The following is a 27966-nucleotide window of genomic DNA, read 5'->3' as shown; positions in this document are numbered from 1 at the left end:
GGCACGAGGTAAGAAGGTTACAACAAACACGAAGTAGTGCAAAGTACAAGAAAGGTAAACAAATCACACAAACACGAACAAATATAACTAAATCATTAACATCCTACCAGGAAAAGCCCACTGAAGGTTTGAACTTATTTTCCAGAAGCGACCTGGCCACAAATGATAGCACAACAAAGCGGCCCATCATTTGGACATTTATAGCAGCCAAATACTCTAGATAACCTCAATGCATGCTTCTAAATGTGGAGGGGAAAAAACCCAAGGTCCCGGAGAAAAGAAATCCACGCGACCACGGGGAGAACATGGAAACTCCAAATATACAGGAGGCATCAGGGTCGAACCCCTGTCCTCCTGCATACCAGACATGAAAGATACCATCTTAACCACCGTGGCGCCCCTTTAATAAACAAATAACGTTTATGAGTTCAAATTGCCATCATAAATTCCCAAAGATCGGAAAGGCAGTAAAACGACAGCAAAAACAATCCCAGACCACACGAAGACAACACACGGTCCCTCAATTAAAAAAAAATTGTACATAAAAATTGATCAATTGATCATTCGCTCACCAATCCGCTCACTCATTCACTCACCAATTCACTCACCCATTCACTCACCAATTCCCAAACTATTAACCATATAGAGAACCCAGAGAGATACATAGATGCGTAGTGACACGTAGATACACATAGATAGCAATAAAACACACAGACACCCATAGTGACAAGTGGAGATAGTGATACATAGCAAGGCCGTAGCCATGGAGTCAACATGGGGGGGGGGGGGCAAATCTTCCTGGGGATTCCCTCCCAGAAAAAAAATCTAAATTTGAAAACTAGTTTCCTGTCTAAAATATAAAGAAATTACTAACACATAGAATGGATCTTCTTGGTTCTTTTGGTAAAGTCACGTAGAAGGGAAATAATAAAATTATACAAATAAAACATAATAAAATAAAAATGTTCACGACGTTTCGGCCATAACACAAGCAGCCATCCTCAGGTGAAGAAACAGAGCTGTCGGAAAGACAGCGTCCCAATGAACACCGCCAAGCTTGGCAGCGTATATTTAAGCTGGGTCGGGGGAGGAGAGCGCCTTGACAAAGGAGTTTACATATCAACATCGGAATTAAGCATATTGATAGAAAATGCAGATATGGGATTCGTCACTCCTTGTGGAATGTGTAGGTGGTGGGGGGTCCCAAAGTCATATTATGCTAGAAGTAGGATTAGCAGTAAAATTATTACTGCTAATCCTACTTCCTCCCTTTATCACTGGTAATCCTACATATCTATTATAATTACGCCTTGATACATCGAGATACATAGATACCCATACAGACACATAGACCCATAGTGACACATAGAGACACATGGATACGCATAGAGACACAGAGACCATCGTAACACATAGTCACACATAGTGACACATAGAGGCACACAAAGACACAGATACCCATATTGGACACACAAAGACCCATATAATGTACATTCACGGAGATATATTAAAAACACAAGCCACCGGTCGTGCGATTGTGGCTATGCAACCCAAACTACGGACCGCACAGTGAACCCAGGGATGTTCCTTAGAGACCCAGAGTGACGCAGAGATACACAGATACCCAGAGAGATACATGGAGATACTCACAGAGACTCCCATAGAGATACAGAGATACTCACAGAGACACTCACAGGAGCTACGCGATGACCTCCCCCACCTCATGCCACCCAGACTCCTCCACGCATCGTCCCTCACAGGGCAAAGACAAAGATCCCCCGTGTAGCCTTAACAGACTGTTGGGGCAAGTGCTGTTAACGAGCACCTATGAAGGCCGCACGGCACGCGAGGGGGTAGGGGACCAACACTACGCCCGACCGCCTTTGTCTCCCCAGTGGCGATGTTTACACGCCGCACCGGTTACTCATTTGAGGCCGAGTCGACCTAGGCGAGGCCCAGGACCGGTTCAGATAATCGTCACCGGTGTTGGCCGTGAGTGGCAATCGAACCCGTGTCGCCAGGTCCGTAGCGCAGCGCGCTAACCGCTTCACCACCACTCCCCACAACTCCCCCACACACCACACAAAGCCATGCACGGCGGCTCTACAGCTACAACGACGACGACGCGAGGTGGACGTGCTATGGGGCAACACCACCATCATCACCGCCACCGTCACGGCTCGTGTGCCCACCGCTCGCCAGCAGCTCGCTGTGAGGGATCGATCAGCTCGCTTGGAGGTATCGATAAGCTCGCCAGGATCCGTGCATTCTGCCAGGGTGTGGTGGTGGTGGTGGTGGAGGATGAAAAGGAGGCTGCCGCGTCTCCCCAACATCAAATCTTGAGCGCGACAGAAGCCGTCCGCGTTGGCGGCGTGGGTCTCGTTCTTCTCCGCCTCCCCCTTCTCGTTATCCTCGTTCTCATCTCCCTTCTCCTCCTCGTCCGAGTCCATGTTCAGCTTCTGGAGGAGGTGGCTGTCTCGATGGTGGCGCAAAGCGGCCAAGAAGATCCTGCTGGCGCTTTGCAAGAGGCTGTGGCGTCGAGCCTGGGAGACTGAGGATGACGGTGGTGGTGGTGAGCAGTAGTGATGACGGTGGTGGTGGTGGTGATGGTGAGCAATAGTGATGACGGTGGTGGTGGTGGTGATGGTGAGCAGTAGTGATGACGGTGGTGGTGATGGTGAGCAGTAGTGATGACGGTGGTGGTGATGGTGAGCAGTAGTGATGACGGTGGTGGTGGTGATGGTGAGCGGCAGTAGTGATGACGGGAGGGGTGGTGATGATGGTGAGCGGCAGTAGTGATGACGGTGGTGGTGGTGGTGATGGTGAGCAGTAGTGATGACGGGGGTGGTGGTGATGGTGGTGATGGTGAACAGTAGTGATGACGATGATTGTGGTGATGGTGAGCAGTAGTGATGACGGTGGTGGTGGTGATGGTGGTGGTGATGGTGAGCAGTAGTGATGTCGGTGGTGATGGTGATGGTGAGCGGCAGTAGTGATGGCGGTGTTGGTGGTGGTGATGGTGAGCAGTAGTGATGACGGCGGTGGTGGTGATGGTGAGCGGCAGTAGTGAGTGGTGTCAGCGGTTGAGCGCGCTGCGTTTCGATACCCGAAGCGACCCAAGTTCGATTCCTGCTCACGGCCAACGCCAGTGACGAACACCTGAACGGTCCTGGGCCTCCTCCCCTAGGTCGACTCCGCCTCAAATGAGCACTTGATGGAGCTGTGTGTAGTAAACATCGCCGCTAGGGAGACAAAGGCGGTCGGGCGTGGTGCTGGCCACCCACCCCCTCGTGTGCCGTGCCGGCCTTCATAGGTGCTGCTACTCGCTAACAGCACTTGCCCCAACAGTCTGTTAAGGCTACACGGGGGATCTTTGATTATTATGGTGAACGGTAGCGGTGTCGTGGTTGGCTTGCTGCCCTACGAACCCGGCTGTATATTTGGAGTTTGCGTGTCCCCCTCTCTCTCTCTCAGCATCATCACGGTGGCTATGAGATGTTAACTCCCTCGCCTGGTAAACAGGAGGTCGTGGGTGCGATCCCCACCCTGACGCTGCCTGCTGCTGTATATTTGGAGTTGACACCTCTCTCTCTCACCCCCCGTGGTCGCGTGGAGTTTTCTCCGGGGCCTCCGGTTTCTCCCTCCACATCTTGGAATCGACATCACCACGCGTTCAGAGTGATTTGGCTGCTGCTATGAATGTCCACGTGATGGTGATAAGCCTTCACGTCGTTGAGGTGCTATCACTTGTGGCCAAGCCGTTTCTGAAAAACAGTTACGCAGCTCAGTGGGCCTTACCTGGTAAAATAAAAAAAAACATGTGTTTAGTTTAGATTCCCACTCACGGGGAACACCAGTGGCGATCATCTGAACTGGGCCTCCCCTAGGTCGACTCGGCCTCAAATAAATACCTTGTATGCGGCGTGTAAAACATCGCCGCCGGGGAGACAAAGGCGGTCAGGCGTGGTGCTGGCTGGCCAGCCACCCCCTCGTGTGCCGTGCGGGCCTTAATAGGTGCTGCTACTCGCTAACAGCACTTGCCCCAATAGTCTGTTAAGGCTACACGGAGGATCTTTGTCTTTTGGTTGTGATTGTGGTGGCCAGCGAGGAAACTCGTGGACCAAAGGGTAATATATAAATAAATAAAGTGATCATTTCCATAACAACAACAGCCATTCACCACGAAGTGGTGGTGACGTCACCATGGTACTTGTGCCAGGGCAGGTGCACTTTGAGGCTATCTCTGCTGGCAGGAGGTCACGGGACAGATCCAGGTGCCATGGGTTCACTGCTATGCCAGGCTAGGTGCAGGAAGAGGTCACCCGACAGATCCAGGTGCCATGGGTTCACTGCTGTGCCAGGCTAGGTGCAGGAGGAGGTCACGGGACAGACCCAAGTGCCATGGGTTCACTGCTGTGCCAGGCTAGGTGCAGGAGGAGGTCATCGGACAGACCCAAATGCCATGGTTTGACTGACTGAGATGGCTGGCAGATGCACCACCTTTGCTTACCACTCTAGCTACTCTCTGTATTTTATCCACCCGGCACTCCGCTCGTTGTTGTGAGCGTCGCTCCTCTGCCCTCCGTTGTTGTTGGGGGGCGACTGCCTCCAACTGACCAAATAGCGTCCTTCACGAGCATCCTTATTGTAAACGAAGATCCCCCTTGTAGCCTTAACAGACTGTTGGGAAAGTGCTGTTCGCGAGCACCTATGAAGACCAACACGGCACACGAGGGGGATGGGTGGCCAGCACCACGCCCGACTGCCTTTGTCTCCCCAGTGACGATGAGAGGAGGTTGAGAGAATCGTCACCGGCGTTGGCCGCGGGCGGGAATCAACCCCCCCCCCCCCCCCAGTCGCCAAGTTTCGTAGCGCAGTGGCGGTGTTAACCGCTGCACCACCACTCTCCCTCCTCATTTTAAGCACAGACACACGCACAGGTGCCACGTGTGTGGGCCCCTGGATTGTGAATCTCTGGGCTCCAGGACCAAGCTTGTGTCCTCCTCACCTGGACCGTGTCGCCAGTGAAGAACCAGTGGCATCTATATTTGCAGAACATGAAGAAGCAGTGGAATCTACATCTGCATAACATGAAGAACCAGTGAAATCTACATCTACAGAACATGGGGAACCAGTGGCATCGACATCTACAGGAGATTATACAACTTTTAAAGACATTCCCCGTGTTTAGTGTACACGACGTACAACACTTTTGGAATCGACACGAGTAAGTTGGACTTGCCAACAAATCGACTTACGAACAGACCTCTACAACCCAACTCGTTCATAAGTAGAGTAGGCCCTGTATTGTGGGGGGGGGCTCTATCTGGGAGGAGCGAGCTCACCCCACCCCTACGCAGCTTCGTTAAACGTTCGAGACCAGTGGGAGCTTAATGACGTGATGCGTTTCGGGAAAGAGGAGTCTGCGATAAATTATCCTTCTGGCGGTACCCCGGGGTACCAAATAATACAAAATGGCCGAGGAAATGAAATATTTTATTTCTGGGACACAATGTTTTCCAGGGGTGTACTTAACTCCGCGACTTGGGGCACCAATCAATCCGAAATCGGTGCTACTCCGCGATGTCGAAACGCCAAACATTAGCATAAAAAATCCGTTATCGAAAATTTTTACTTTTAATAGTGCATCGTTTACAGCTGGTCGAGATGAGTCGATTGCCGCATCGCTGAGAGAGACAGAAAATAAAGTGATGAGAGTGAAAGTGATGAGAGATAAAGTTATAAGAGAGATAAAGCAATGAGAGCAATAAAGCGATGAGCAATAAAGTGATGAGAGATTTGACTGGTTGTGGTGTAACTACCCGAGTTAACACCTGATGTGCCACTTGCCCTGTGCAGGACCTGACCAGCAAGTCATTGCTTGGAGGGAGCAGCCGCTGTTCCAGACCCGGTCTGTGTTGAGAAGCCCCATGGACCCATCAATGCTTGACCGGAGCCTCTACACCGTCGTGGTCAGTGAAGCGTAACGCATCGCTCTCTGTCTCTACATCAGCTCAGGCCTCCAGTAAACCACGAGATTCCTACATGACCACACCAACTCTGAGCCCCCTCTCCCAATGATCGCTCCCTAATGTGCAAACAGACTCCGTTCCTCCACGCAGCTCATTTCTGCTGCTCGCTATTACCGCCTCTCTTCTGCCATTCTCTTCCCTCCCCACTCTTCGTCGGCATCGCCCTCTCGTCCCTGACATGGCGGCTGGGAGATATTCACTACCTTGCCTGGTATACAGGAGGTCGTGTGTTCGATCTCGACCCTTGCACCTGGTGTATATTTGGAGTTTGTGTCTCTCTTTCTCTCCCCGTTGTCGTGTGGATTTTTCTCCGGGTCCTCCGGTTTTTTCCCTCCACATTTAAGAATCAATGTCGCGCGTTTAAAGTATTTGGCTGCTGCTATAAATTCCCACGTGATAAGCCACTTCGTTGAGATATCATTTATGGTAGCCATGGGCTTATTAAAAAGAGTAGGCCTTACCTGGTAAAATCAAAGTAAAATTTTCGTATGGGTCTCTGTTGGTCTCTGATATGGGTCTCTGTGGGTCTATGGGTCTTTACGAGTGTAGAAAGATGCGCTTCTATTATTTGGCTGCTGCTATACATTTCCACGTGATGATGATATCAGACGCTTCGTTGAGATATCCTTTGTGATGGCCAGGTCGCTTCTGAAAAGACGCTACATAGCTCATTGGGCCTTCCTGGTAAAACAAAATAATAGTTTCTAGTTTAGTGGTTTAGTTATCTCTGTTGGGAAGGTCTCGTGTTATTGAAAACTAGCTGGGATATCCCAGCATTGCCCGGGATAAATTAATGGGTGCCAACATTGGGGGCGGGAGCAAAATTGAGGAAAGGAAATATGATTAAGTTTTCTACATATTGCATGAATTTATTTTCTAAAATGTATTTCCTGGCCATTCAAAGCTATTTTATTGCAGGGCCTGTGGGTAAACCACATTTGTGGTCTTTCCATTGGATGCAAGTATTAAAAGGTTGCTGCTTGTGTAATGTAGTAACTCGGCGGGAGACGACTTCATGGGTAACACACTCTTTATTTTATCAAACTTGGTTACAGGTGACTAACACCTACTTTGTATCTCGGGTGACAAACACCCACTTAGCTACTTGGCGACTAACGCCCACTGAGCTACTCGGATGACCAACATCCACTTAGTACTCGGGTGACAAACACCCACTTAGCTACTTGGCGACTAACGCCCACTGAGCTACTCGGATGACCAACATCCACTTAGTACTCGGGTGACAAACACCCACTTAGCTACTTGGCGACTAACGCCCACTGAGCTACTCGGATGACCAACATCCTCTTAGCTACTTGGCGACTAACGCCACTGAGCTACTCGGATGACCAACATCCACTTAGTACTCGGGTGACAAACACCCACTTAGCTACTTGGCGACTAACGCCCACTGAGCTACTCGGATGACCAACATCCACTTAGCTACTCGGCGACTAACGCCACTGAGCTACTCGGATGACCAACATCCACTTAGCTACTCGGCGACTAACGCCACTGAGCTACTCGGCTTCACTAGGTCTTCAGCTCCGTCTTCGGGTTTTCAACTGGGTAACTCTCCCCGAGTGCTCTCGCGCGTCCCCCTTTATACCCCACCTGCGGACGTCGCTGCGAGCCCCCACTTATTCGACCAATCGCCGGGCGCTGGCTACGATCCTCTTTTCCCACATCTCATCGTGCCTCACCACTCACTCCGCGCCGCCCCGTCATCTGTCACTCCCGGCGCGCGCGTCCACACCACGCCCACAACGCGTGCCCAACCCCGCACCCCGCGCCGCCCCGTGATCCATCACTGTCACAGTCGGCGCACGTCAATACCACCACTACATCACCCCCTACCACATAGCTCGCAGCCGCCCCGGCTGCTATAAAAATATACAAACCCCCCCTGTGTGCCCCGTAACACAACACAACAACAAGAACAACAACTAAGCTAACAACACAACACGACGCGAACACTACCATCCGCAACCCTCAACCAATGCCACCGCGACAATAGAACAATATATACAAACCGGCGAGTGACAATAGCAATGTGTATGCAAAAAAAATAAATGGAAATTTTTTTTTTTTTTTTTCGACTCGTGCAGTGTCCCCTTTTCTTCCGAGCGTCCCTACAACGGGACATTACCCCGGCAGAGGGGAACACCGGGCGAGCTCGGTGTAGAGCAAAAAAACCGTCTTCATGAAAATTGTTGAGACCTAGCCCGAGTCCGCCTTGCCGGTCCGTCGTACGGCACCAGACGCGGTTGAACGTCCGGTGGTGCCGGCGGTTCAGGAAGACATCGGCCAGGCATCGAGGACTCGTGCGTGCCCCGGGGTTCAGGCTCCCGACGGTCAGCAGCCGTCAAGCCCGAGGCACCTGGGGGTGGGTCAGGTGGAGACACGTGAGGAGCAGCCTGCGACACCTCCCTCCCCGAGTCGACGGTCACATCACACGCCCGGTCGTCACGGCACAGAACGGGGTCACACGGTGCCGCATAGGGCTTCAGTCGGGAGGGGTGCACATACCAACGGCGTTTCCCCCATTTAATCTGTATACTCTGGGGTCGTGCAACCCGCACAATTTCCACCGGTCCCCTCCAAGGTCTCAACAACTTGGGGGACGTAGCCAACGGTGCATGTGGACAATGCAGCCAGGCCTTATCGCCTGGTTTCCAATCATGCGTATGCACCCTCCGCTCATGCAATTTCTCGTTTGCAATTTGCCGCGACCGCGAATTCAACCTTGCCGCCTCCCGCGCTTCAGTCAATTTGGCGATATTAAATTTGATGTGGTCTGCCAATTTAGATTTTGCACGTGGCTGGGAAATCCCCAGTTGGACGTCCATGGCCGGATCGGCCTCCCGCCCATACATAAGAAAAAATGGGGAAAACCCCGTTGCCGCGTGAGGGGCCATTCGATAGGCCGCGAGTACCCCCGGCACCTGTAAGTCCCAATCAACCTGATCGTCGCAGACCTGTTGGCACAACATAGACGTAATCGTCCTGTTCAGACGCTCAACCATCCCGTCAGTCTGCGGGTGGTAGGGGGAAGTACGCACTTTCTTTGTACCCAACAGGTCGCACACCTCGCGCAACAAAACGCTCGAAAAATTCTTCCCTTGATCCGTCAGCAAGCGTTCGGGGGCGCCCTTGTCCAACACATAACCCTGGACAAAGGCGTCCGCCACCGCCGCAGCCGACTGGTTGGCGAGCGGCCATGCCATAGGCCATCGGGTGAAGTATTCCACGCCAACCAGCAGGAACCTATTTCCCCTTGGTGTAACCGGAAAGGGCCCCAAGATGTCCAACGCTACCAATTCGTTTATACGCGAAACCTGAATGGATTGCAGCAGTGGATTAGCTGCCAATGGTGGCGGTTTCCTTTTGGCGCACCCTACGCATCCCTTAAGAATATTCGCCACGTCGTTACCCATCCCCGGCCAATAATAGTCTCGCTGGATTAGGGCGAGCGTTTTGTGAAAACCCAGATGCATGAGCCGTTCATGAGCTGCCAGAACAACCCTACCCCGCATAGCAACAGGCACAACGAGCACGTGATGCCGGGACATGTTGTCCCACCTCATCAAAAGGCCCTGTCTGCACACCCAGGAACCGACCCGCGCCTCCCCTTCTTCGGGAGCGCCAACTTTCCGACGCAGCGTAAGTAGGGAGCTGTCGGACATCTGGAGGCGGCCCCACTCAATGAGGGGCAACGACAACAGCGAATCCCTCCCCGTGGGGGCGTCCTCTCCCGGGGTGTCAGTGGCGGCGAGCGCAACTCCCGGGGTGCCGGCGACCGGGGGTTTGCACCGCGCTGATCCCAACAAACATGTGCAGTCCGTGCACGGCGGCAACCGCGACAAGGCGTCCGCGTTTGAGTGCCGCAACCCCTTTCGGTAAATCGTCGTGAATTGGTAGTCTTGAAGGACCTCCAACCATCGGGACAATTGGCCCGATGGCTGTGCCACGCGCATAGCGTATTGTAGAGCCGCATGGTCCGTCCGGACCGTAAAATGACGGCCGTAAAGATACGGCCTGAATTGCTGTGTAAAAACCACAATGGCTAACAATTCACGACGAGTTACGCAATAGCGTTGTTCTGCGGGGGAAAGAACCCTACTACCGTAGGCGACCACCCGTTCAACCCCCCCGACCACCTGTGAGAGCACCCCCCCGATACCCGTATTGCTGGCGTCCGTGTCAAGCAAAAACGGTTGTGTGAAATCGGGGTAACACAAGGGGGGAGCCTGCACCAAAGCGTCACGGAGGGAGCAGAACGCAGCCTCCTCTTCCGCCCCCCAGTGAAACCTCACACCCTTAGCCGTCAAAGCGTGCAGGGGCTTGGCTATGGTGGCAAATTGCTTGACAAAACGACGGTAATAGGAGGCAAAACCAATGAAACTACGAACCTCCGTGACCGAGGTTGGCGTTGGCCATGAGCTGATGCAATGCGTCTTAGCAGGGTCCGTCGAGATCCCTGAACGACTCACGATATGGCCCAAATACCTGACCGATTCCCGAAGCAGAAAACATTTAGCCGGTTTAAATTTAAGCTTAGCGGAACGCATCCTGAGGAACACCGCTCTCAGTCGCTGAAGGTGCTCCTCGAAAGTCCGACTAAAGACGATAATATCGTCAAGATAAATCAAACAGGTATCCCATTGGAGCCCCGACAAAACCAATTCCATGAGTCTCTGGAACGTGGCGGGAGCGGAATGTAAGCCCATGGGCAAACGGTTGAATTCAAATAGGCCCCCAGGTGTTCGGAAAGCAGTTTTAGGTTTAGACTCGTTATCGAGTGGCAATTGCCAAAATCCAGAAAGCAGATCGAGTGTGGAAAAAAACTGCGCTCCCGCCAAGGCATCCAGCGACTCATCCATCCTGGGGAGCGGATACGCATCCGCCATCGAGATTTTGTTTAAGCGGCGGAAATCGACACAAAACCGCAAGGACCCGTCCTGTTTCTTTACTAGGACAATAGGAGCACCCCACGGACTAGAAGAGGGCGAAATGATATCTGCCGCCAACATATCATTAACCGCCGATTGCACATGTTCCTTCTCGGCCGGGCTGAGCCGGAAGGGATTCTGACGAATAGGGGCCGCGTCCCCTGTAGCTATGTGGTGGCGCAACAGGTCAGTGCAGCCGATATCGTACTTATGTTTGCTGAACACGTCAGCAAACTCGATGAGCAAACCCCGCAATGCTCCCAATTGCACCCCGGACAAGTTATCTGAACCCGCACACAGCGAGTCCAACCACTCAGTCCCCTCATCACTTTGAGGATGCGACTCGACAGTGAAATCTGCTTGAGCCACGAGCCGTTCCTCAACGGGTAGCGGCGCGGCGTGAGCCAGCACCGTTCCCTGCGCAATTACGGCCGGCCGCGACCCCGTATTCAGGACCATTACGAACGGCTCACTGTCCCCTCTCACCATGGTTTGAGCAACCGCTAAGTCGAGGCCCTTACTGGCTCTGTTTGACGGCCCCAACAGCACCCCCTGTGCCTCCGCACCCACCTCGAGTGGCTTCCTGAACCGAAGGGGTACTAACATTTGCGATCCCGGGGGCACCCGTACAGTGTGAGTCGCCAGCGCCTGCACCGTCGCACAAACCGTGCGCACTTTGGTAGGGCTCGACAAGAAGGCAACCCGCCGACCTGACGGAAGCTCTATGCAGGCCTGATCTATAAGAATTTTGATGGGCATTTTTGACAAAAAGTCCGTACCTAGCAAACAGGGAACGGCCAGCGATGATGATACAAAAATAGGGCCCGCTAATTTAATGTCACCAATACAAATAGTCGCCCGAATCTGGCCGATGATCCCCAGGGATCCCCCATTCGCCGCATAAAATGGCACGTCTACCGGCAGAAGGGGTCTACTTTGGACGGGAAGAATGTTATAAATAAGGTCCGAGATGATGGTGGCCGACGCACCCGTGTCAACAAGCACCCGGACCTCAACCCCGTCAATGAACCCCGTTACCACGGACGACCCGGCCGACGCAGCCACGATCCTGTGGGCCAATTCGGACCACTCGACTGCTTGCGGGCCGCGTACGGACCCCCCTCACCGAATTGAACCCCCGGCACCCAGCCGCGAACCCCCCACCGCGAAGCGGCGACCCGAATGTGCCGTGTTTGTGGACCGAACGTGTGAGGTGCCGCGACTTGCCGGGTTTTGTTGGGATGACTTGTGGCCCTGGTCGTCGTCCCGACGTGGTCCTGCGGCGCGCTGACGCGGGGCCCGGCACCCGGCTGCGACGTGACCCCGAAGGCCGCAGTTGTAGCAGACGACGGACGTCGTAGGTTTCGGTTGCTCCAGCTTGCGGGGCGAACGTGTGGGCGAACGACCTCCCGTTCTCCACTCCCCCGGACGCGATGCAGCGAAGGCCTGCTCCTGCACCGCAGCTGGCTGAGGTTCGGCGATCGTGGCGGCCAGTGCCGCGTTCCCCGGCCATTTGCAGACGACCCCCGGCTTGCGTTTGAGGACCTCGTACGCGTGAATGCTCGTGGCGATCGCCAGGGAGCAGATCTCCATCTCGTCTGCCACGTTGATGGGGACCCCCAACTCGTGGGCCAACACCAGCAGCTGCTCCGTCACCATGGCGTCCTTCCCCTCCTTATCCATGCGGGGAAAAGCTGCGTCCGCCAAGGCGAGTAGTGCCGTGCGGTAGGCTAGCGTCGTTTCCCCAGCCACCTTCCGCCGATCGTAGAACTGGTGGCGACACGTGGAGGGCGGCCCGAACACCTTCGCCATCAGGTGTAGTGCGGCCTGGAGCGTAGAGCGGGACGACCTTGCAGCAGATGTGAAGGCTGCAAGCGCGTCGTCGTCAAGCATCGCTGGCAACGCACGCAGGGCAGTGGTGTCGGACCACCCCGACATCTCCTGATGAGCGAGGAACCTTCGTTGGAAGGCTCCCCAGTCGCCCCCATCCGCCTTGAACGCCGACAGCGCGGGCAATCTTTGCTGGAGGACCCGATCGTCGTCGACGTCGGAGAGATTTTCCCGCGCTCCGCTGGAGTTGTGTAAAATGTCGGCTCGGTTGTCAGGCGCAAAATGGAGGGCTCCGGCGCGCTCTGATGACGTGGGCTGCGCTGCGCGGAGGTGTCCGGCCACGTGGCGTCCGTGTTTCCCGCCAATCAATGGCGGCCCCTCAAAAACGGCGGGAACTTCCAGACTTTTGGCGCGAAGCGCCTTTTGGCGGGATCCCGCCAGCCTCGCTCCTTCCTCCAACCCCGCAGCCGTTTTCCCGCCCGCTGGAACGGAGATCTCGGCCAAGATTGCAGCGGCGGCGAGCAGCAACTCCGCCAACCGGGAGTGCGCGTCCTGGAGGCTGGTGTCGGAGGCAAGCGGAGCGTCGGCCATCACCGCGAAGTGCTGCATCGGCGGCAACTCCTCGTCCTCTACTCCCGAGGTCGGTGTCCCCGGTACGCCGTCGTCATCCCGACCTCGCTCGTGGGTACGGGTAGTCTTCCTTGTGTCCATACTTCTTGAAGACAGGTTTACTTCTGACGCCAGTTGTAATGTAGTAACTCGGCGGGAGACGACTTCACGGGTAACACACTCTTTATTTTATCAAACTTGGTTACAGGTGACTAACACCTACTTTGTATCTCGGGTGACAAACACCCACTTAGCTACTTGGCGACTAACGCCCACTGAGCTACTCGGATGACCAACATCCACTTAGTACTCGGGTGACAAACACCCACTTAGCTACTTGGCGACTAACGCCCACTGAGCTACTCGGATGACCAACATCCACTTAGTACTCGGGTGACAAACACCCACTTAGCTACTTGGCGACTAACGCCCACTGAGCTACTCGGATGACCAACATCCTCTTAGCTACTTGGCGACTAACGCCACTGAGCTACTCGGATGACCAACATCCACTTAGTACTCGGGTGACAAACACCCACTTAGCTACTTGGCGACTAACGCCCACTGAGCTACTCGGATGACCAACATCCACTTAGCTACTCGGCGACTAACGCCACTGAGCTACTCGGATGACCAACATCCACTTAGCTACTCGGCGACTAACGCCACTGAGCTACTCGGCTTCACTAGGTCTTCAGCTCCGTCTTCGGGTCTTCAACTGGGTAACTCTCCCCGAGTGCTCTCGCGCGTCCCCCTTTATACCCCACCTGCGGACGTCGCTGCGAGCCCCCACTTATTCGACCAATCGCCGGGCGCTGGCTACGATCCTCTTTTCCCACATCTCATCGTGCCTCACCACTCACTCCGCGCCGCCCCGTCATCTGTCACTCCCGGCGCGCGCGTCCACACCACGCCCACAACGCGTGCCCAACCCCGCACCCCGCGCCGCCCCGTGATCCATCACTGTCACAGTCGGCGCACGTCAATACCACCACTACACTTGCACCAATCCTGGAGCATGCTATGTAAAGCTGCCCATGGAAGAAACAGGGAGTTAGAGGGTGAACCTCCCTGAAACCTGCAGCGACTGTCCTTGTGGCTGCTTGATGGACATTGCAAAGGACAGCCAAACCAGTAACTTTAGTCGTTTGAACTCATAAGGGACATCGGTGGGAATGAGTGGTATGCAAGGAATAAAGCTATTTTGTTCTGGCACACACCCTGTCATTATAGTTGCCTCAATGACACGAGGTAGGCGCTTTTTCACGCAAAGCTGAGTCCCGTTGCAGAGTTTGGCAGGATCCAGATTCCTTGGCAGCATGACAGGAGACATTTTCTTTAGGACTAATTTGTGAGGTGGCATTCCTGGTGGCTGCAATGAGTTGAGGAACTCTGTGGGATAATGTACTGCCTGGCCTGTTTCAGGAACAGTGTCAATTGACATGTATGTCCATTATTGACAATGTAGCTGCTTTAGGATGTAGTCATTACTACTGCTTAGTGTATAATGTTGAGGTGCAAGGATGGCTCGTTGACAGACAGATATAAAGCCACAACAGCAGATATTTTTTTCTCACCTGAAGACGGCCGCTTGTGTTGCGACCGAAACGTCGTGTTTTATTTTATTATTTTTTCTATCTATGTGACTTTACCGAAAGAACCAGAGAGTATGGATTCCTGCAGTCACGAAAGTTTCAAATCAAGATTGACACAGACAGTTGAGCCAGTTATGATAGGTGGAATCTGGGAAGTGATTGAGTATGTGGGGGGGGGGGGGGACACTTTAAGAAAAAAACTCTCGACCTGTCTTGACGACAGTGCCACCATTGGCTGGAATTGTCACCTGTCCACTTTGACCATCTCGGTGATTTCCATTGCCAATTCACAGCAAGAGGTCTGAGAATGTCCCTGCATTAACATCTCCCTGCAGTCTCACACACGTTGGTTTGTGGTCAGACTCAATTTCTGAACACCAGACCAGAGATTCGTTTCTTCTAACGGGCCTTGATTTCATCTGCAGCGGGGTTCCCCTTGGAACAATTGGCAGTGTTTGCCTAAAATCTCCAGAGAGGATCAATGTGACTGCCCCCATACATCTGTTATTGTCTCTCAGGTCCGGCAGAGTGCGATCCAGTGCTTCAAAAGCTGCTTTATTGAACATCGTACATTCATCTCAAACAATTAATTTTCAGCTCTGCAGGACCTGAGCTAAACCTCTGCTCTTGCTGATGTTACACACCGGATTCTCTGATCGGTGTAGATTCAAGGACAATTGAAACGCTGAGTGGGCTGTTCTTCTACCAGTCAGAAGAGTTGCAGCAATTCTTGAAGAGGCGGCAGCAATGGCAACGTGCTTTTCGGATCTAATTGTGGCAAGAAGTAGATTGATCAGAGCATCCAAGAAGATAATTCTACAAGTGTTTCTGTCAACCATATTCACAATTATTTGTGTAGGCTGCTGTCTGATCCTGTGACAACAGAGGTACAGTTTTGGAAACCTCCTGTGCCAACTGGATGGTATTATAGCACGTCCTGCAACATTTCTCTGCTGAGCCTGTTGGCATCACCTCTTTGTGGCACAGGAAGTCCAAGCTGCAACTGCTGCAGAGATTTCCCGACCATAGGCATGATCTTGTTCTCAATCAAAATTAGTTTTTGATTGATTGTGTCGCTATTGTGCTGCAAATTTACATTAGAGCTGTCTTGTCTAGCCCTATGCAGGATGTTCTCGGTCATATAGCAGTGTTTGTGAGTTTCCCACAACAGCCTGGGATTGGAGGGAGAGAGCAGGTTGTGATATGTACAGCAAACAGATTTCTCAATTTGAACGCAGATCTGGTTGCTGCTGCTTCTTCCAGGGTAGCGTTTCAGTGGTCATCTTATTGTATCTAGCATTGTGTAAGGGATGTCAGGGGAAGGATTCCCACCAAAAGTAAGGGGCAGTGGGATGGTGACAGTGGAAGGGGGAGGAGCAGGTGAGGAGATATAAGAGAGAACGGGCAGGAACAAGTATAACCCGTAAAAACAAAGTTTTTCACTATAAATCCTTTATATGCGTGGCGGCTAGAGTCCTCTCGTCCTCTGGCTTGAGATGGCTGCCACCTATGGGTCAGATGATTGCATTGCACCATTAAGCAATTGGTAATTAAATATAATATTTTTGTCCTAAAAAGTGTAACATTTTGGAAAAAAATGTAACGAACATTAATTGTCACGCACAACGAGTCTGTGTGGAAAATGTCAGCTCGATTGGATCACGGGAAGTGGGCTAAAAAACGACCGAAAGATTTGCACGGTCGTAAGCAAGCAAGCGAACTTAATATAAAGGATTTAAAAAGGGGGAGAATTGGCGGGAAGCGGATCGAGAAGGCTGGGGACGAGTGTGGACTGGGGGAAGCAATAAAAGACCCCCTGCAACGTTGTGTCGGCTCTCCTTCACAATCGTATATAGCGCTTTTGTCAAAGCACTTTACAAGAATTATAAATGGTACATTAGTTATTGGCTGATGGGGAAAAGGATGGGGTTTTAGTTTTGGGGAGGGGAAGGGATGGCAAGCAAGGGTGGTGATAGGGAAAGGGAGCGCTGGCGAGGTTAGGAAGGGGAAGGATGGTAAGGGAGGATGGTTATAGGTAGAGGGAGAGCGGCGAGAATAGTAAGGGGAAGGGGGAAGATGGTTAAGGTTTTAAGGATGCTGACAGGAAGTAGTAGAGGGTTAGGCTATTGAAAAAAGATGAGTCTTAAGGGAGGTACGAAAAATGGTTTCGTGAAGTTGCCTCTTTGATGTGGAGTGTGAGTTTTTTTATTGGAGGGGAGCCCGGTGGGAGGAGTGGAAATGTGACTGAGCACAGGAAGGGGTGGGGTGAGAAAAGAGATTGTGAAAGCTGGGGCCTAGATGGGACATAGTAAATAATTAGAGAAGTGAGATAGGGTGGGGCAGAACCATGGGGCAGTTTGTAAATTAGGTCGAGGAATTTGAATAAACAGCAGTAGTAGACGGGAAGTCAATGGAGTTGGACGAGGGGAGCAGACAGAATCAGGTGTGATGTGGAAGATGAAAAATTATCCGGGACGAAGCATTTTTAATTTTCTGGAGGGGAACGAAGGTGTAGGCAGGAAGACCAAGAAGAAGGGAATTACAGTCAGTGGGGACGTGAAAAATACGACGGAGTAGATGAGTATTTTGGCAGCGGAATTTGAGATAAGGGGGTGAATTTTACGGATGTTGAAGACATTAAAGCGTCATGTGTGGGTTACGGTGGCAGTATGCTTGATGAAGGAGGGAGAGGGCTCAAAGGTGAGAGCAAAGGCGACAGCAGTGAGGGAAGCCGCCTCCTCTGGCATGCCTCATGAAATGTTCCACACAGGATGCCCATTAATAGTTTTTCAGGTACTGGAAGGAGGTTGGGTCTGTTACTGAGTGCAAAAGTAAGCGAAGATAAAAACACTCTGAGTTACTGTGATGGACCGTGGTGTAAACGCACCCCGAGTGCTGCATCAGAGAAGATTCCAAGATCATCAGGAACCGCTGCACCCGCCAATGCAATGTCCGTGCACATTAACTTTGCTTACGAAGCTGAAGAAACGGGAGGATTCTGTGCTCTTTCTTGGGACATTGCCACCATTGAAGAATATACGTTGACCATTTTCCAAGAGGACACTTATGTGTGTAACTATGGGGTATCGCTCATTAATTGGAAACTCCGGAATCCTCTGCGCAACTTCATTACTGCTGATGCAGTGACCCTATTTGATAGCACTTTACTTTATCATAAGCGTTCACTTGTACCCCACCTCTCTGCAAGGCAAAGACTGCCTGTCGCTTCCTTTGTTGAAATACTTACATATGCATTTAATTGCCTTTATCGAGGTGCAGTATTCGACATTGAGGTCGGCATTGAATATTCTTGACAGAAGTGAGCAGTTGGGAACCACCCACGTATTGTCATCGTCAACTTAACCCTTTTTAACTGTACAACTCTCATGTTGAGGGTGTCTCCTCCTCCTGCAGAGAGGATAACCATCATCCCAATTTTGTGGAAGGAACATTGCCATCTTTCATGCATGGTGATGCACGGTTCACAAGTTCTACATGGACCATGCAGTGTGTGTTTGGACACAATCTGGAAAAGTGCTGGGATCCTCATTGACATTTGCACTTATGCATGAGTCAGTCTGGTTTGATCTAATCTTTTCTTTGAGCCAAGGCAAAATGTGTGCAGGACGCAGTCCATTTTTAAATCCTTTATATTAAGTTCGCTTGCTTGCTTGCTTGCGTGCTTGCTTGCTTGCGTGCTTGCTTGCTTGCTTACGACCGTGCAAATATTTCGGTCGTTTTTTAACCCACTTTCCGTGATCCAATCGAGCTGACATTTTCCACACAGACTCGTTGTGCGAGACAATTAATGTTCGTGAAAAAAAAATTCAAAAATTTTACACTTTTTAGGCAAACATTTTTTATTTTACATATATTCAAATAGAAGTCATTCATGGCTTTGGCTGAACGTCACAGTATAAGAGCCCAGAGCGTAACCCCTACACAGGCTGTGGCGGAGTAGCGCAGTTGGTAGCGCCCTCGCTTCCCATGCCAAAGGTCGCGGGATCGATCCCCGCGTCATCCACAGGCGAATATATTTTTAAATCCTTTATATTAAGTTCGCTGCCACGCATATAAAGGATTTATAGTGAAAAACTTTGTTTTTACGGGTTATACTTATTTGCCACCCAATCGAGTACACATAGCAGCGCACTTCACCAAGACTTCGGCTTTGTTATGTTTCAGGAGGTTCAGGAGTATAAGTTTTTGATGGAAAACTCTGGCCTCCAGATCAGTTCTATCTTCCGGCTTTTTCCCAGGTAGCAAGTCTGATATTTTTTCAGGCCTATTTGGATTGCAGGTGAAGGTTATGAACAGAACTGGAGTGACATAGTTCCTGACATATGTCATGGCATATTTTGTGTCCTCTCTTGCATGTATTTGGGACCAACAGTAAAGGAGGATGGGAGGATCGTCAGTTGTCCAATGTCGTCTGGATTTCGAACGTTGGCAATGAAATCTCTCATTTGTTCACAATTCTCCACCCTGGAAGAGAAGTCCACATCGAAGAAAGTGGTTTGACTCTTGTTTTCTTACTATACCTGTAAACCCATACGGTTTATCCCGTATTCTTGCACAGGGAAATAGAGTTTTCAGCTCCATACGACGGCAAAAAAATATTTGTGTGTTTCTCCCTTGTGATGGGACTTTGTAGGATGAACGTTGAGATATATAAGGGCACGGGGTGACCAATAAGATCTGAACTGGTCTGTAATATGGTAGGTATTGATAAGTGGTTGACAGGTATGTCTTACCATCAGTCGAAAGGCATACAATTGCACGGCAGTAACCTTGGGGCCTTGAATTTCCTAGACGTGGAAGCCATCTTTCCCCAAGGGAAACAGAATAGGATACTTGCAGATGATCATAGGCTTCTCAGATGCTCTATAAGTTGAAGAGCTTACCCTGTCAGCACGCAGACATCACTGCCAAGCTGATGGGGTTTTCAGTGGCTCTGCTTGTTACGTTTCTTGTAATTCTGAGCTTTAAGTCGTAGGCGTCTTTCTTCACTCGATTCCTGCCTCCTTCTTGCCTGTGAGGAGGAGCTACGTCCCAATGTGGGATGTTTTTTTTGGGACCCCCATATTGTCTGTTGAATTGCTCCTTGAAACGGGATGACGCGATTTTGCATGAAGATTGGAACAAAGTGTTTTGTAATTGAGGTTTTGCTCTTTATAAAGGACCAAGGTTTTTTTTGTAGGTATTGTTTAGTCAAGAATAGGATGTATGACTTCGTGTGAATATTTTTCCTTCAAAAAAACAAATGTGTTTCAGTGGATAGTGTGTAGTCCTGAAGCAAATTGTACGACTTTTGGAGCTTGGAGAAGTTTGTGTGGTTGCTTGTGGAGTATATTAATCTGATAATATACCCAAAGTTGGTATGCTTTGTTGTTTACCACTGAAACCTTTGTGCAGTTATTTCTGTTATGCAATTAGTTCTGTCATGCAGTTAGTTCTGTCCGATTGTGGAATCCGTCAAGTTTTGTGCACTTAGTTCTGTTCTGCAGTTGGTAATGCCTTGGAGATCATCATCATTGAGACAGTATGCTTTTCCTGATTACCCTGTAGAGAATGCAACCACACTGAGACACAATGCATAGCAAGTTTCACTCCCTTGAATCAGTCGTGAGCATTGTGCGGCACTGAACAACCATTGCTGCATCCAGGGACTTTCCGGGGATGTCTGGGGAGCGGCCTGTTAGCACAGTGACCTTGCTGTGGTTGTCCCTGACCACCCCGCCAAAGATTTCAGCTTCAAAATCCACAGTCGGCCGTTGCCATCCTTCTCTGGGGCCACAGAGACCACCAACTGGAAAATGGAGAGCACTTTTTTAAATATCTAAAATAAAGGGTGCCAAACCACTTTGTTTTTATAATGTTTCCCGATATCTGGACTTTGTGTAGTGGGTATTTTGTATAGTGGACAGGACAAAGAACCGCTGCCGCCAATCCGCTCCCTTTGCCTTATGAAGTGTTTTTGATAACTGGACTCCTTGTGGATACTTTGTTTAGTGGGCGGGACAGATGGCAACACCCCGATTCACCCCCTGGTCCCAGAACAAACCCCGACCACTTCCCATCCTAAAAACTGAAGGCGGTCATCCTTGACCACCCTGCGAAGGTTGCAACTGAAAACTTCCAAACCCACAGAGGGGGGTGGGGGTGGGCAGACCCCACGGTTTTAGCCAAGTAACACCGAGAGGTCGCTGACCAGAACCAAACGTTCCAAACGGGGTTCTGGGACCTCTTGCAACCCCCAATCCGTTGTCCACACATTTGTAGGTGTCCGCGAACATCCATTTCGAAACCGGGGTACCCCTGGGGGGATGCCCGGGGGAGGGGGTGCTAGCTTCGCCTAAGATCTGAAGGCAAAAAATCCTGGATCACCCTGCAAAGGTTTTCAGGTCTGTATCTTCAAAACTATGTGAATGCATCCTGGCAAGCAAATATCAAGACGAATACCAATATCCGCCATTCCCAACTAAGTGCCGGTGACGTCAACATGGCGCCACATGTCGAAGGCCACGTGGAAAATATATGAAGACAAAGAGTCCTTCGTGTAGCCTTAACAGACTGTTGGTGCAAGTGGTGTTAGCGAGCACCTATGAAGGCCGGCACAGCACACGAGGAGGTGGATGGCCAGTACCACGCCTGATTGTTTACACACCAGACCAGGTACTTATTTGAGTTTGAATCGACCTAGGGGAGGCCCAGGACCGGTCCAGATAATCGTTACTGGTGTTGGCCGTGAGCGGGAATCAAACTCGGGTTCCTAGGTATGTAGCGCAGAACTCTAACCGCTACACTACCGCTCCCCAAGTAAATATACAGACACACACATCCTCCTTTATTGATATAGATGATTTTTCTCCCCGCACTGGTATCCCTCGATTTCGGTTTTAAAATAAAAACTTGTTTATGGTTCACAGACAGTTCCCACCTCTTTCAGAGCGGAGGCGATGATGACGATGGCGACGAGGAAGACCGTGGGCGTCGATGCAGCTGCCAGCTGTGCAACCGCGTGGGTGAGGTGCTGCTGGCACTCCACTATTGCCAGGTATGCTGACAAACACCTCCTCACCGCTCTCTCACCTCGTCAACGCTCGCCTCATCGCCGCTCATCACCTCGTCACCACTCACCTCATCACCACTCACCTCATCACCACTCGCTCACCTCATCACCACTCACCTCATCACCACTCACCTCGTCCACTGCTCACCTCGTCCACTGCTCACCTCGTCACCACTCACCTCATCACGATCACCTCGTCACGCTCACCTCGTCACTGCTCACCTCGTCACCACTCACCTCATCACGATCACCTCGTCACGCTCACCTCGTCACTGCTCACCTCATCACGATCACCTCGTCACGCTCACCTCGCCGCCACTCACCTCGTCACTGCTCACCTCATCACCACTCACCTCATCACCACTCACCTCATCACCACTTGCTCACCTCGTCACTGCTCACCTCATCACGATCACCTCGTCACTGCTCACCTCATCACGATCACCTCGTCACTGCTCACCTCATCACGATCACCTCGTCACGCTCACCTCGTCGCCGCTCACATCGTCGCACCTCACCTGGCGTCTCCTATCTCGCCTCACTCCAGTGCTGTGGGGGGGTCTCGGGGGGCAGTGGGGGTGTTTAGCCCCCCATTGAGACCTTGCTGTGTGTTTGCTGTTGCGAGTTGCGATGCATCCGAGGCGGAGGCATTGAAAGGTTTTACGTTTTTTTGATAATCGGAAGTGTGCAGGTGGGAAGGACAACAATCTAAACACAATAACAAGCAGTTCTAAGGAAGTACATTTTCAATGTAGTGTAAAGGAGAGCCGACACAAGATTGCAGGGGTTTCGTCTTTTAATCCTTTTCTCCCATCCACACCTGTCCCCAGCCGTCCCAATCTCGTTCTCGCCAAAGGCCCCGTCTTCCCGCCCGTTCTCCCCTTATATCTCCTCGATCACCCCTCCCACTAACCCTCCTATTGGTGGGAATCCTTCCCCTGACACCCCTACAGTAGTATAGTCTCAAGTGTATGGTAGTGTAGTGTCTTGTTGAGTGTAGTGTAGTGTATAGTCTAGAGTAGTGTCATATACAGTGTCGTGTATTGTAGTGTATAGTGTAGTTTATAGTTATGTGTAGTGTATAGTGGAGTAATGTACCTTGCACTTATTTTTCACTGTTCGTAGCCAACCACGCTAATCTGAGGTGCGGGGGGAAGGATAACAAACTAAACACAACAACAAGCAGTTCTAAGGAAATGTGTTTGTCAAACATATATCGTCTTGGAGGGGGTTGGGGTGCCTCTTTAAAAACCTCGACATTTCGGGCTCAGAATCTGCGTCTGCCTCGACCATTCCAGTGACCCTGCTGCTGTGCGGCCGGGGGGGGGGGGGGGAGACCACCAGTGGCAGTTGTCCCTGCATGGTGCAAGCTCATCGTGGGCACTCTGCCCCAATGCCCATTAAAACTGAAACCATGAACTATTTTTTATTAATATTTACTACCAGCAGAAACTCCTAAGCTATGTAGCACTTTTTCAGTAGTGACACTAGCCATCACAAATGACAGCTCGACCAAGTGGCTTTTCACGTGTAGTTTTATAGCAGCAGCTAAATACTCCAAACGCGTGCTTCTTCAAACCTACAGAGACCCATACTCATTGAGACCCATAGAAAAAACGTGAATTTTATTTGACTAGGTAAGGCCCACTGAGCTATTTAGCTCTTTTTCACAAGGGACCTGGCATTCACAAATAAAAGTTCAACCAAGTGGCTTATCGTCATCATCACGTGGAAAGTTAGAGCAGCAGCCAAATAATCTAAACACGTGACGTGGATTCTAAATGTGGAGGCAAGGGAGTTAACATCTCACCACCGTGGCACCGCGTTGACTTTGACCTTTGCTACACGGCCGATTCAGCAGCAATGGATATGTAATGTAGTAACTCGGCGGGAGACGACTTCACGGGTAACACACTCTTTATTTTATCAAACTTGGTTACAGGTGACTAACACCTACTTTGTATCTCGGGTGACAAACACCCACTTAGCTACTTGGCGACTAACGCCCACTGAGCTACTCGGATGACCAACATCCACTTAGTACTCGGGTGACAAACACCCACTTAGCTACTTGGCGACTAACGCCCACTGAGCTACTCGGATGACCAACATCCGATTAGCTACTCGGCGACTAACGCCACTGGGCTACTCGGATGACCAACATCCACTTAGTACTCGGGTGACAACCACCCACTTAGCTACTTGGCGACTAACGCCCACTGAGCTACTCGGATGACCAACATCCACTTAGCTACTCGGCGACTAACGCCACTGAGCTACTCGGATGACCAACATCCACTTAGCTACTCGGCGACTAACGCCACTGAGCTACTCGGATGACCAACATCCACTTAGCTACTCGGCTGCTAAGTCTTCAGCTCCGTCTTCGGGTCTTCAACTGGGTAACTCTCCCCGAGTGCTCTCGCACGTCCCCCTTTATACCCCACCTGCGGACGTCGCTGCGAGCACCCACTTATTCGACCAATCGCCGGGCGCTGGCTACGATCCTCTTTTCCCACATCTCATCGTGCCTCACCACTCACTCCGCGCCGCCCCGTCATCTGTCACTCCCGGCGCGCGCGTCCACACCACGCCCACAACGCGTGCCCAACCCCGCACCCCGCGCCGCCCCGTGATCCATCACTGTCACAGTCGGCGCACGTCAATACCACCACTACATCACCCCCTACCACATAGCTCGCAGCCGCCCCGGCTGCTATAAAAATATACAAACCCCCCCTGTGTGCCCCGTAACACAACACAACAACAAGAACAACAACTAAGCTAACAACACAACACGACGCGAACACTACCATCCGCAACCCTCAACCAATGCCACCGCGACAATAGAACAATATATACAAACCGGCGAGTGACAATAGCAATGTGTATGCAAAAAAAAGAAAATAAATGGAAATTTTTTTTTTTTCTTTCGACTCGTGCAGTGTCCCCTTTTCTTCCGAGCGTCCCTACAACGGGACATTACCCCGGCAGAGGGGAACACCGGGCGAGCTCGGTGTAGAGCAAAAAACGTCTTCATGAAAATTGTTGAGACCTAGCCCGACTCCGCCTTGCCGGTCCGTCGTACGGCACCAGACGCGGTTGAACGTCCGGTGGTGCCGGCGGTTCAGGAAGACATCGGCCAGGCAACGAGGATCCGTGCGTGCCCCGGGGTTCAGGCTCTCGACGGTCAGCAGCCGTCAAGCCCGAGGCACCTGGGGGTGGGTCAGGTGGAGACACGTGAGGAGCAGCCTGCGACACCTCCCTCCCCGAGTCGACGGTCACATCACACGCCCGGTCGTCACGGCACAGAACGGGGTCACACGGTGCCGTATAGGGCTTCAGTCGGGAGGGGTGCACGTACCAACGGCGTTTCCCCCATTTAATCTGTACACTCTGGGGTCGTGCAACCCGCACAATTTCCACCGGTCCCCTCCAAGGTCTCAACAACTTGGGGGACGTAGCCAACGGTGCATGTGGACAATGCAGCCAGGCCTTATCGCCTGGTTTCCAATCATGCGTATGCACCCTCCGCTCATGCAATTTCTCGTTTGCAATTTGCCGCGACCGCGAATTCAACCTTGCCGCCTCCCGCGCTTCAGTCAATTTGGCGATATTAAATTTGATGTGGTCTGCCAATTTAGATTTTGCACGTGGCTGGGAAATCCCCAGTTGGACGTCCATGGCCGGATCGGCCTCCCGCCCATACATAAGAAAAAATGGGGAAAACCCCGTCGCCGCATGAGGGGCCATTCGATAGGCCGCGAGTACCCCCGGCACCTGTAAGTCCCAATCAACCTGATCGTCGCAGACCTGTTGGCACAACATAGACGTAATCGTCCTGTTCAGACGCTCAACCATCCCGTCAGTCTGCGGGTGGTAGGGGGAAGTACGCACTTTCTTTGTACCCAACAGGTCGCACACCTCGCGCAACAAAACGCTCGAAAAATTCTTCCCTTGATCCGTCAGCAAGCGTTCGGGGGCGCCCTTGTCCAACACATAACTCTGGACAAAGGCGTCCGCCACCGCCGCAGCCGACTGGTTGGCGAGCGGCCATGCCATAGGCCATCGGGTGAAGTATTCCACGCCAACCAGCAGGAACCTATTTCCCCTTGGTGTAACCGGAAAGGGCCCCAAGATGTCCAACGCTACCAATTCGTTTATACGCGAAACCTGAATGGATTGCAGCGGTGGATTAGCTGCCAATGGTGGCGGTTTCCTTTTGGCACACCCTACGCATCCCTTAAGAATATTCGCCACGTCGTTACCCATCCCCGGCCAATAATAGTCTCGCTGGATTAGGGCGAGCGTTTTGTGAAAACCCAGATGCATGAGCCGTTCATGAGCTGCCAGAACAACCCTACCCCGCATAGCAACAGGCACAACGAGCACGTGACGCCGGGACATGTTGTCCCACCTCATCAAAAGGCCCTGTCTGCACACCCAGGAACCGACCCGCGCCTCCCCTTCTTCGGGAGCGCCAACTTTCCGACGTAGCGTAAGTAGGGAGCTGTCGGACATCTGGAGGCGGCCCCACTCAATGAGGGGCAACGACAACAGCGAATCCCTCCCCGTGGGGGCGTCCTCTCCCGGGGTGTCCGTGGCGGCGAGCGCAACTCCCGGGGTGCCGGCGACCGGGGGTTTGCACCGCGCTGATCCCAACAAACATGTGCAGTCCGTGCACGGCGGCAACCGCGACAAGGCGTCCGCGTTTGAGTGTCGCAACCCCTTGCGGTAAATCGTCGTGAATTGGTAGTCTTGAAGGACCTCCAACCATCGGGACAATTGGCCCGATGGCTGTGCCACGCGCATAGCGTATTGTAGAGCCGCATGGTCCGTCCGGACCGTAAAATGACGGCCGTAAAGATACGGCCTGAATTGCTGTGTAAAAAACACAATGGATAACAATTCACGACGAGTTACGCAATAGCGTTGTTCTGCGGGGGAAAGAACCCTACTACCGTAGGCGACCACCCGTTCAACCCCCCCGACCACCTGTGAGAGCACCCCCCCGATACCCGTATTGCTGGCGTCCGTGTCAAGCAAAAACGGTTGTGTGAAATCGGGGTAACACAAGGGGGGAGCCTGCACCAAGGCGTCACGGAGGGAGCAGAACGCAGCCTCCTCTTCCGCCCCCCAGTGAAACCTCACACCCTTAGCCGTCAAAGCGTGCAGGGGCTTGGCTATGGTGGCAAATTGCTTGACAAAACGACGGTAATAGGAGGCAAAACCAATAAAACTACGAACCTCCGTGACCGAGGTTGGCGTTGGCCATGAGCTGACGCAATGCGTCTTAGCAGGGTCCGTCGAGATCCCTGAACGACTCACGATATGGCCCAAATACCTGACCGATTCCCGAAGCAGAAAACATTTAGCCGGTTTGAATTTAAGCTTAGCGGAACGCATCCTGAGGAACACCGCTCTCAGTCGCTGGAGGTGCTCCTCGAAAGTCCGACTAAAGACGATGATATCGTCAAGATAAATCAAACAGGTATCCCATTGGAGGCCCGACAAAACCAATTCCATGAGTCTCTGGAACGTGGCGGGAGCGGAATGTAAGCCCATGGGCAAACGGTTGAATTCAAATAGGCCCCCAGGTGTCCGGAAAGCAGTTTTAGGTTTAGACTCGTTATCGAGTGGCAATTGCCAAAATCCAGAAAGCAGATCGAGTGTGGAAAAAAACTGCGCTCCCGCCAAGGCATCCAGCGACTCATCCATCCTGGGGAGCGGATACGCATCCGCCATCGAGATTTTGTTTAAGCGGCGGAAATCGACACAAAACCGCAAGGACCCGTCCTGTTTCTTTACTAGGACAATAGGAGCACCCCACGGACTAGAAGAGGGCGAAATGATTTCGGCCGCCAACATATCATTAA

General features: G+C 51.8%; 1 long non-coding RNA gene across 1 annotated transcript; it reads left to right on the top strand.

The window, feature by feature from the left end:
* The first annotated feature begins 1947 nt into the window (after positions 1 to 1947).
* Positions 1948 to 22069, top strand: LOC144737361 (uncharacterized). Its single transcript, XR_013588961.1, has 3 exons — positions 1948 to 2572; positions 5860 to 5972; positions 21968 to 22069. It is a non-coding gene; the product is annotated as an uncharacterized LOC144737361 (long non-coding RNA).
* Positions 22070 to 27966: the final 5897 nt, after the last annotated feature.

This window comes from Lampetra planeri, chromosome 68, assembly GCF_965212315.1.
Source record: "Lampetra planeri chromosome 68, kcLamPlan1.2.h2, whole genome shotgun sequence".
NCBI classification, from domain to species: Eukaryota; Metazoa; Chordata; class Hyperoartia; order Petromyzontiformes; family Petromyzontidae; genus Lampetra; species Lampetra planeri.
The sequence above is the reverse complement of the archived record's forward strand: the minus strand, read 5'-3'. Positions and strand labels throughout refer to the sequence as shown.